This window comes from Triticum dicoccoides, chromosome 3B (genome assembly GCF_002162155.2).
Source record: "Triticum dicoccoides isolate Atlit2015 ecotype Zavitan chromosome 3B, WEW_v2.0, whole genome shotgun sequence".
In the NCBI taxonomy this organism is placed as follows: Eukaryota; Viridiplantae; Streptophyta; class Magnoliopsida; order Poales; family Poaceae; genus Triticum; species Triticum dicoccoides.
The window spans coordinates 503,759,154-503,769,250 of record NC_041385.1 but is presented as its reverse complement, the minus strand read 5'-3'; positions in this window follow the sequence as shown (position 1 = coordinate 503,769,250).

Here is a 10,097-nt window from a genome sequence, read left to right as displayed (position 1 = left end):
CACACCGCCCCGTACTCGATCCACCCTGGAGGAACCAAAATGTATAAAGATATTCAGGAAAGATTTTGGTGGCACGGTATGAAGAGGGACATAGCCACCTTCATTGCATGTTGCGACTCATGTGAACGCATAAAAGCTGAGCATCAGAGACCAGCCGAACTACTGCAACCGAACAAAATACCTGAGTGGAAATGGGATGAAATAGGGATGGATTTCATTGTCGGACTACCTCGGTCACGACACGGGAATGATGCCATATGGGTCATCACTGACAGGTTAACCAAAGTGGCACACTTTATTCCAATAAAGACGACCCACACCACTCAGAGGCTTGCCAGGATTTATCTTTCCCGCATAGTTTGTCTGCACGGTGTCCCGAAGACTATAATATCCGACAGAGGCACTCAGTTCGTCTCAAGATTTTGGGAGCATTTACAACAGGCTCTGGGAACCCAACTAGCCTTCAGTACTGCATACCACCCACAGACTGATGGACAAACAGAACGCGTAAACCAGGTTTTAGAAGACATGCTGAGAGCATGTGTCCTCACATATGGAACCAGTTGGGAAGAAAGCCTGCCATACACCGAGTTCGCGTACAACAATAGCTACCAGGCCAGCCTACAAATGGCACCATTTGAGGTTTATACGGACGAAGATGTCGTACCCCGTTAAATTGGTCAGAGACCGGAGACAGCCGTATCTTCGGCCCAGACGTGCTCAAAGAAGCCGAGGAAAAAGTCAAGCTAATCAGGGACCGACTCAAGACCGCTCAAAGCCGACAGAAGAGTTATTACGATCAGAAACATCGTGGGGTAAATTTTGAACCCGGTGAATTTGTGTACCTACGAGTATCACCTATGAGGGGACTACAATGGTTTAAGATTAAAGGAAAGTTAGCACCAAGATTCATTGGACCATTCTGCATAGTGGCACGAAGAGGCACTGTAGCCTACCAGCTAGACTTACCCGAAGACTTGTCCGACATTCACGACGTGTTCCACGTCTCTCAATTAAGGAAGTGCGTAAGCAAACCAGAGAAGCAAGTATCCCATGAGAACATTGACGTACAGCCAGACCTCACTTATCGGGAACGCCCAGTAAAAATATTAGAGGAGTCTGAAAGGAGGACCCGACAGAAGACCATCAAGTTTTTCAGAGTTCAGTGGAGCAACCACACCGAAAGCGAAGCAACTTGGGAAAGAGAGGATTTTCTTCGGACAGAGCATCCACACTTATTTGAGGAATAGTTGAAATCTCGGGGACGAGATTTTTCCTAAGGGGGTAGGTGTTGTGACACTCCAAAAATTTTATTTGGTTTTTAGCAAAAACTTTGTGGTTTTTGAAAAGAGGCCATTTAAATTTTTTCCAGAAAACCTTCCTCTTAAAAACTTCCTTTTCTTTGGCAAGGTTTTTATTTTCATTCAAGCTATGGTGTTTGATCTTTTGAAACTTCTTCTCTGTTGGTTCCCTCTCAAATTTATATTGGGAGTTTAATCTTTTTCTTTTAAAAAGAAACTCTATGAAAACTTGGGATTTTCATATCTTGAAAACCACCCATGACTTTGTATTTTTGCCCATGTGGTAAGACCCCTCCAAAACCTCCCCTCCTCCTTGTAATCAACCTAAGTTCTCTGTCCCAACTAATCCAAGCAAGTTTTGGATTTTATCCTAATTTTCTTTTCACTCAAATCATTTCTGAAAATTATTTGGAGCCTGAGAGTTTTTCAAAGCAAGTACCCTTTTGCATTTGAGTTTTGACCTCAAACCAACTCTCCTTGAAAGTCCTTTGTAACCACAACCCAGAACCATCTTGATCCACTCCTTCTCTTTTCAAATTTTTCAAAATTCAGTCTCTGCAAGTTTGGACCAGATTTGCCAAATTTGGTGAAATTCATACCTACACTTCTCCAAAAATTCCACCAAAATTCAGGCAGCCTACTTGAGCAATGAGAAGCCACTCCACCAAAAATCAGCTCAGGGAAAAATCCCCAGAGGCCAAAAACATTATGTCGAACACCTGAGCTGCACTGTTCCTTTGCAAATTCAGTAAATTCAGATTTCAGTGTTGTTTTTCGTCCGTCAGCTTCACTCACGCGTCGACAGTGCGCTTGGCGCGTTGCGCGCGGCCTCTTCTCCCTGGCCAGCACCCCCGCATGCGCGCTTGGCATCTTCCCGGCGTCGGTGGCGCCCCTGGCCGCCCGCGCCGGCGTGTCTTGCGGCGGCCGAAACCCCGTTACAGCCGACAGGGAACAAGAACGGCGGCTCAACGCCGTTCCGCGCCGCCCATCGCCCCTCTGCTCTCCGCGTGGCCTCATGCGTGCCAGCGCACGCCCGTGGCACAACCACCGTGGCCGGCAAGCACGGGACGCGCTCCCTGCCGCCGACGGGCCCGCGCCGCCCCGTTCTGTCGAACTCATCCCCAAAGCACCAAACTCCAGCTTGATTAGCACCAAAACGGAACCGTGGACATCCACGATGATGCACAACATCCTAATTACCCCGACCAAGCCCTGCGCCGCCGTAATCGTCACCGGAGACCCCCGTTCACGGCCACCGCCTCGGACCGCCTATATAAAGGGCCCCCGAGCTCACCCTCGTGCACGCATCATCACCACACCTCACCAACGCCCCGCCAGGCCACTAGGAGGACCTCGAGGAGGTCTCCTCCCCCAACTCCGGCCGCCCCGATCCGCCCCGGCCTCCACCACGATTCGCTCCAGTGAGGCCATCTCCGGTGCTCTAACCCCATCAATTACTCCCTCTAGCTACCAGGAGCCTAACCCCCTCCTCAATTTGATATCTTCAGCCCTCTCCGACGAGTCCCTCGACCACCCGAGCCGCCGTCCGCCGGAGCAAAGCTCGCCGTCGACGTGGTACTCGCCGGCGACCACCACCACCACCAACCGACGCGGGAAGGAGCCCTGATCACGGAGGTACCCTCCGATCCCCCTGCCTCACCGTGGATCGCCGCCGGCGACCACCGCGGCTCTCGGGCGTCGACGAGCTTCGTCCCCCCCCCCATTTGAAAGTTTAAACCTGACGAGTGGGACCCCACCGTCAGCCTCTCTGCCCTCTCTATTGAATCATTTTCTGGAAATGCCTTCGGGCAAAATGCGCTTTCCCCTCTGGGCTGGCGTATTCAATACTGAAACGTTTTCTGTTTTTATGAGCTAGCCCCTGGGAACTTTCTGTTTCTTTACAGATGAGTCCCTGGACAAAAACCTTTATAACTTTTAAACAGAAAAGTATTTTTGATTGATTCTTTTTCTGTCCTCTTTAAAATTTTGTCTAGTTTTTTATCAGATTTATTTGAAAAATATTTGGAATAATTTTTGTGCACCTCTTGGTATTTACGATAGCGCATATATTTTCTTTATACCGTAGATACCGAAGGATGTGACGGAGCCGCGAACTTCACCGAGCTAGGCTCCGACTACTCCGAACCAGGCAAGCATGTTTGAACTTTTGATATGATGAGTGTCTTGGCATGTTTTGCATTTAGTTAGTCTCATGGCATGTTGTTGAGCACACCGATGAGCGTTATTTCCATGCATTGTTGAAGTAAGTGAGTTCGATGATCCATAAGTGGATGGATGTGAATATGAATGGCCATGTGTTGGCATGAGGATGGGTAAGATGGCAGTGTTGTAACATGCTAGTCTTATGCCAGACTATGTGACTGCAGTGTCAAACCATATCAGTCCAGTTCCTCCCATTTCCTTCCCTGTACTACCACATGTTTTCCGCAAGGAATATGGCTTAGTAAGTTGCAAACCGCTTTTCTGGTACACACCAAAAGGAGAGGCCGGGATGATGGTTCCATGGGCCTGGTTTAAATCCAGTCATCCGGTCAGGGGGCATGGGTGTTTCCGGTTGGGACCGAGAGGGGGGCACCCCTTAGAGCGCACATATATAAATTTGATCCCATGCTATTCGAGATTGTGATCTCCCCGTCTCAAAAGTTTTTCTTGGACGATCTCTAGGGTGATTCCTAGCATCGAGAGGTAGGATGGGTGTGTACTGGTTAGCTGTGTTTCTTCCGAAATACCGTAAACGGAACTAGTCCTTCGTGGATACAGAAATCCGTTGGCTGTGGGAAATTTTTGTACAAACTCTGCAGAGTCATACATTCCTTGAATCATCTATTCCATGTCCAAGTTCAGTATCATCTTATCCTGACAAGTGCCAGTTTTGATAACAGAGACTCCGGTGAATCGCATGAGTGCTAGTTCCGGTTAAATGATTACTCCTGTGGATGGACTAACCCGTTTATTTTCATGAATTGAATGTTGATTATGAGTATTATTTACTTGTCAATAAAAGCCCTTTCTGTGATGTCGCTCAGATGTCCGACTGTGGCATTGTTATACCTTACTTTCTTTTGAAGCCCTTTCTGTGATGTCGCTCAGACGTCCGACTGTGGCATTGTTATACCTTACTTTCTTTTGAAGCCCTTTTCTGTGATGTCATTCAGACGTCCGACTGTGGCATTTCTTTTAAATCCCTTTCTGTGATGTCACTCAGACGTCCGACTGTGGCATTTCTTTTAAAGCCCTTTCTGTGATATCGCTTAGACGTCCGACTGTGGCATTTCTTTTGAAGCCCTTTATGTGATGTCGCTCAGACGTCCGACTGTGGCATTTCTTTTAAAGCCCTTTCTGTGATGTCGCTTAGACGTCCGACTGTGGCACTTCTTTTAAAGCCCTTTATGTGGTGTCGCTGAGACGCCCCACTGTGGCATCTTTTTTCTTATATTTATTTGTCCACCCTTCGAGGCGTCGCTTCAGACACCCGATCGGTTTTCATTTATGTTGTTGGGATTTCAGGCGGACTACCGCCGTTTCCCTTTTCCTTACTTCGTTATGCTAATTTTTGAATGTGCATTTGTGAATAAATCATGACGCATTCATGCATGCATTTGTTATATCTTACGTCCGAACTGTCTTGCGAGTACTTTCAAAGTACTCACTGGCTTGTTGATTTGGCCAGATGCTGACGAAGGCGATCTCATGGATGAAGAGTTCGATAGCGAGTCCGACGCCTAGAGGAATCCCAGTCAGTCTCGTGCGACCCTGGATTTGGTCACTGTATTATATCCGCTTCCGCAACCCGAATAAATTTATCGAGCCTCACCTCGACGCTCGATGAGATGCCAGTTTGAGAGTCGTGTTATCACACTCCCCACTGTGTTATTCCACCATCACTTTATCCTCGAGTCAGTAGTATGCCACCACACCATTGTGTTATATCCGCCATTATGTATAATTATTGGCGCGCTTGTAATAATTTGTTGAGCAGCCCTAGCTCAACCCTGTAATATATCCTATGCTACTGGCTTATTGTATCAAGAATTTGTCTACCAGTGAGGAGGATTTCTCTCATACTGGACTCAAAAGATTGGTTTCTCAATAAATATTTTTATTGGAAAACCGGTCGTGACAGTGCGCCTGAGGAGGCGATAGAGGGGCAACGCCTTTTCTCGTAAACGGGAGATAAAGCGGCTTAAGGCTGCCACACATCCTCTTAATTTTTGTATTTGTTTGAGGTCTTTTGGAATATCCAACTGTGACAGAGCTCGGATTTTGGCCGGATTTGCTTCAATTCCTCTACCGGATATGATGAAGCCCAGCAGCTTTCCGGCTGGTACGCCGAAAACGCATTTTTCCGGATTCAGCTTGATGTCATATGGTTTGAGGTTGTCGAATGTGAGCCTCAAATCGTCTACTAAAGTTTCTACGTGTTTTGTTTTGACGACTACGTTGTCTACATATGCCTCAACTGTTTTGCCGATCTGGGTGGCCAGACACATTTGAATCATGCGCTGATATGTTGCGCCGGCGTTTTTGAGTCCGAAGGGCATCGTGTTGAAGCAGAATGGTCCATATGGAGTGATAAGTGCCGTTGCGGCTTGGTCTGCTTCCGCCATCTTGATTTGATGATAGCCAGAGTATGCGTCCAGGAAGCACAACGAATCGTGCCCCTGCTGTGGCATCGATAATTTGATCGATGCGGGGAGAGGGAAGGGATCCTTTGGGCAAGCTTTATTGAGGTCTTTAAAATCGACATAGAGGCGCCAGGATTTATCCTTCTTTGGTACCATCACCAAATTTGCTAGCCAGTCCGGATGTTTGATATCTCTAATGAATCCGGCTTCCAATAGTTTGGCTAGCTCTTCTCCCATTGCCTGTCTTTTGGGATCGGAAAATCATCGAAGAGCCTGGTTGACTGGCTTGAATCCTTTTAGGATGTTTAGGCTGTGTTCTGCCAACCTGCGAGGGATTCCGGGCATGTCTGAAGGATGCCAGGCGAAGATATCCCAATTTTCTTGAAGGAATTCGCGCAGTGCGGCGTCCACTTCGGGGTTCAACTGTGCCCCGATGGAGGCCATCTTTGTTGGGTCCGTTGGATGGACCTGGAATTTTATTATCTCGTCTGCTGGTTTGAAGGAGGTGGACTTGGATCTTTTATCGAGTATCACATCGTCCCTGTTCACCGTAGAGCGCAGCGCGGTGAGTTCCTCTGCCGCTACGGCTTCGAATAGTGTCTCGAGGGCTAGTGCGGCTGTCTTGTTTTCGGCGCGGAGTGCTATGTCCGGATCACTAGCGAGAGTGATTATTCCGCTGGGCCCAGGCATTTTGAGCTTCATGTACCTGTAATGAGGTATTGCTTGAAAAATTGTGAATGCCTCTCGTCCTAATATGGCGTGATACCCACTGCTGAACGAGGCCACCTGGAACGTGACTTCTTCGGATCTGTAATTGTCTGGAGAGCCGAACACCACATCGAGTGTGATTTTTCCGGTGCAGCGCGCTTCCCGGCTAGGGATTATTCCTCTAAAGGTTGTGCTGCTTCGCTCAATACGGCTCCAATCGATTTCCATTTTTCGCAGAGTTTCCTCATAAATGAGGTTTAGTCCGCTGCCGCCGTCCATGAGGACTTTTGTCAGTCGAAAGCCGTCCACTATGGGACTAAGTACCAGTGCAGCTGGGGCTCTGGTTGTTCGGAATGCGGGCTCGTCGCTGCCATTGAAGGTAATAGCTGTGTCGCTCCATGGATTTGCTGTTGCTACTTGGTAGACTTCGGCGAGTTCGCGGATTGATCGTTTTCGCATATTATTTGATGCGGAAGTCTCGAAGACTGTTAATACCGTGCTGGTATTGCTGGAGTGGTTTCCCGGAGCTAGAAGCTCTTCGCCACTTTTGGCCACCTGCCGTAATATCCAACATGCTCGAAGGCTATGTGTTGGGACGGCTCCCTCTGTATTATGAAGCTTACAGGGTCCATTGAGCCATCCCTCCAGTACGGTTCCGTTTCCCTGATTGGGTTTTTGTTTTTTCGTTTTTGCATCTGGGGCCTGAGTGTAAGGCGCCCTTTTATTGCGGACTGGGTTTGGGGCCGGATTATCCAAAAATTGATTTTCGGTTTTCCGGAAACTCTCCATCACACAGTACTTTCGTACAATGGATGCCAGATCGGTGAAGCGTGTAATTTTGCGACAATCAATGGCGTTTAGTATTCCCTTGTCCGTGCAGTTATTGCGGAAGATTGATATTGCGTTTTCCTCTCGGCAGTCCTTTATCCTGTCCATAACCAGGAGGAATCTGGCCCAGTAGTGATGTACTGTTTCTGTAGGCTCTTGCCGTATTAGAGATAGATCGCATATGTCTGGGCGGGTGGGTGGAATAAAATCCGGATCCCTGCCAATCTTGAGGCTCAAAGGCCAAGGGGTTTCCGAATTCGGAAGTGTGGTTTGCTGGGGACAATCCAGCGAGTCTGGGGCGATGCATGATTTTAAGTTCATTGCCCGATCGAAGTTCGTCCCCTCACGGGAATTAGGCATGGAGGGTTCGGGAATCCGGACATGAATTGTTTTCAACACTGGCAAAGAGTTGCCGTATTGCTCCTCTACCACTGCGACGTGGTGGGTGGCCTGGGGAGAGTTAATCTCTCTCAGATCGGTTTTAAGCCCAATCTGGTTGTAGTCCGTAGCGACTCCCAGGGCGGCGATGCGATCCAAGAGCTCGTTAACAGATGAGAGCTCTATTGGATCTAACTGTTCAGCAGCTTTAGAGCTGACGCGAAGATTGCTTTCGACGACTTGAAAAGCCATTGCCGAAGCGGCGGCCGGACAGGCGGTCATGAGAAAACCACCAAGCCGGATAGTTTGGCCAGCGGCCAAGGCCCCTCCGGCGAAAACACCGTCTTTGAAGATGGGTGGAGGCATCCGCTCTATCGGTGATGACACAGGGGAACTCTCAATGAAAGCACCAATGTCGGTGTCAAAACCGGCGGATCTCGGGTAGGGGGTCCCAAACTGTGCGTCTAGGCGGATGGTAACAGGAGACGTGGGACACGATGTTTTTACCCAGGTTCGGGCCCTCTCGATGGAGGTAAAACCCTACGTCCTGCTTGATTAATATTGATGATATGGGTAGTACAAGAGTAGATCTACCACGAGATCAAGGAGGCTAAACCCTAGAAGCTAGCCTATGGTATGATTGTTGTAATGTATGTTGTCCTACGGACTAAAGCCCTCCGGTTTATATAGACACCGGAGAGGGCTAGGGTTACACAGAGTCGGTTACAATGGTAGGAGATCTATATATCCGTATTGCCAAGCTTGCCTTCCACACCAAGGAAAGTCCCATCCGGACACGGGACGGAGTCTTCAATCTTGTATCTTCGTAGTCTTGGAGTCCGGCGGATATTGATAGTCCGGCTGTCCGGACACCCCCTAGTCCAGGACTCCCTCACCCAGCACTTGCCAAGTTCATGGCAACTACGCACCACGGCTAGAACGTCCTTAGGATGCCAGGAAGTGGCGGCGTCATCATGGTCGCGTGCCAAGAGAAGGATGCGGTGTGCTCCCTCGAGCGCGCCTTCTAGGCTGCAGTGGTCGAGAACCCTGAAGACGAGGGCGGCGCCCTCCCTCCTGAGGTTGCTCCCAAGACGAAGAAGCTGCAGCTGGGACAGGGTCTCTTGAAGGAGCATCGCTTGAGGACGCCGCATTGACCCTCGCGTCCCCGGACGGGGCACCTTCACCCATCGCATAGGAAGGCGCACCCGGCGCCCCTCTTAGGCCGGGCTCGGGGGCTCTCCTCGGGAGGGCCTCAGACCTAGCCAGGGTCACGAGGGAGGTGCTCAGGCACCATGTGGAGGCTCTCTTCAAAGCATGCTTCCCAGGAGAAGGCAGCGGGCGGGAGGCGCCAGGTGGTCAGGAGTTCATCAGCAAGGCAATCGAGGAGATTCAAGAAGCAAGGGTTCTGCAAGGCGATCATCACCTATCGCGAGGCGCAGCTCACTGCCCCGGTGAGGGTAAGGAGTTCCACATCTGCATCGACGTCCCCGGGCTCAACAGGGTCACGTCTCGGCAGCTCATCTGGCCGTCTCCTGTCGGCCAGTGCGAGGGACCACCTCACAACTACGTCTGCATGCCTTTCGGCCTGCCGGGCACGACTGTGGTGTTCCAATGCTGCATGAGGGACGCCCTGGCGGCTTGCGAGGCTAGGCATCAGGCGATCCTGGTGGAGATGGAGTAGCACCTTCAGGAGCCTCCCAGGCCCTGTGAGCCTCCCGAGGCTCGGCACCAGAGCGGCTCGTGAGGAATGACTCCAGCAGCGCGCATTTTTGGCTACTTCAACGCCTCTTCAATGATGGTACCAGGTGACATCTCTCTAGTTCGTTCAGTCTGGGGGCGCCCCTCAGGCTGCATCATCCCCAGGCCGTGTGGGTCCGTCCCTATGGCATGTATCATTTTGCATTCACCAGGACTATCTAACCATTTCTGTGAGTTTATCTATGATCCTCACCCTACGACCGTGAGTCTTGGCCGCCTCGCCCCCCCCCATGTGTTTGCTGGCTTGTACCTCTCCCGCATCACTGCATGACAACTCACGATAGCATGGCGCTTGTGCTCGGTTCAGTCCCTGCAATGTTGATAAATCCGGGGATCGAGCTCTGATTCGCGACCCGCCTCGTGCACACCACCTCGCCAGGTCCTTGGTGCCTCTGTCCTATGCCCTGGGCTGCAGGCCCGCTCCGCAGGGGTTCCCGGTCTTTCCCATCATCTAACCTGCAGGTTCATCTAGAAATGG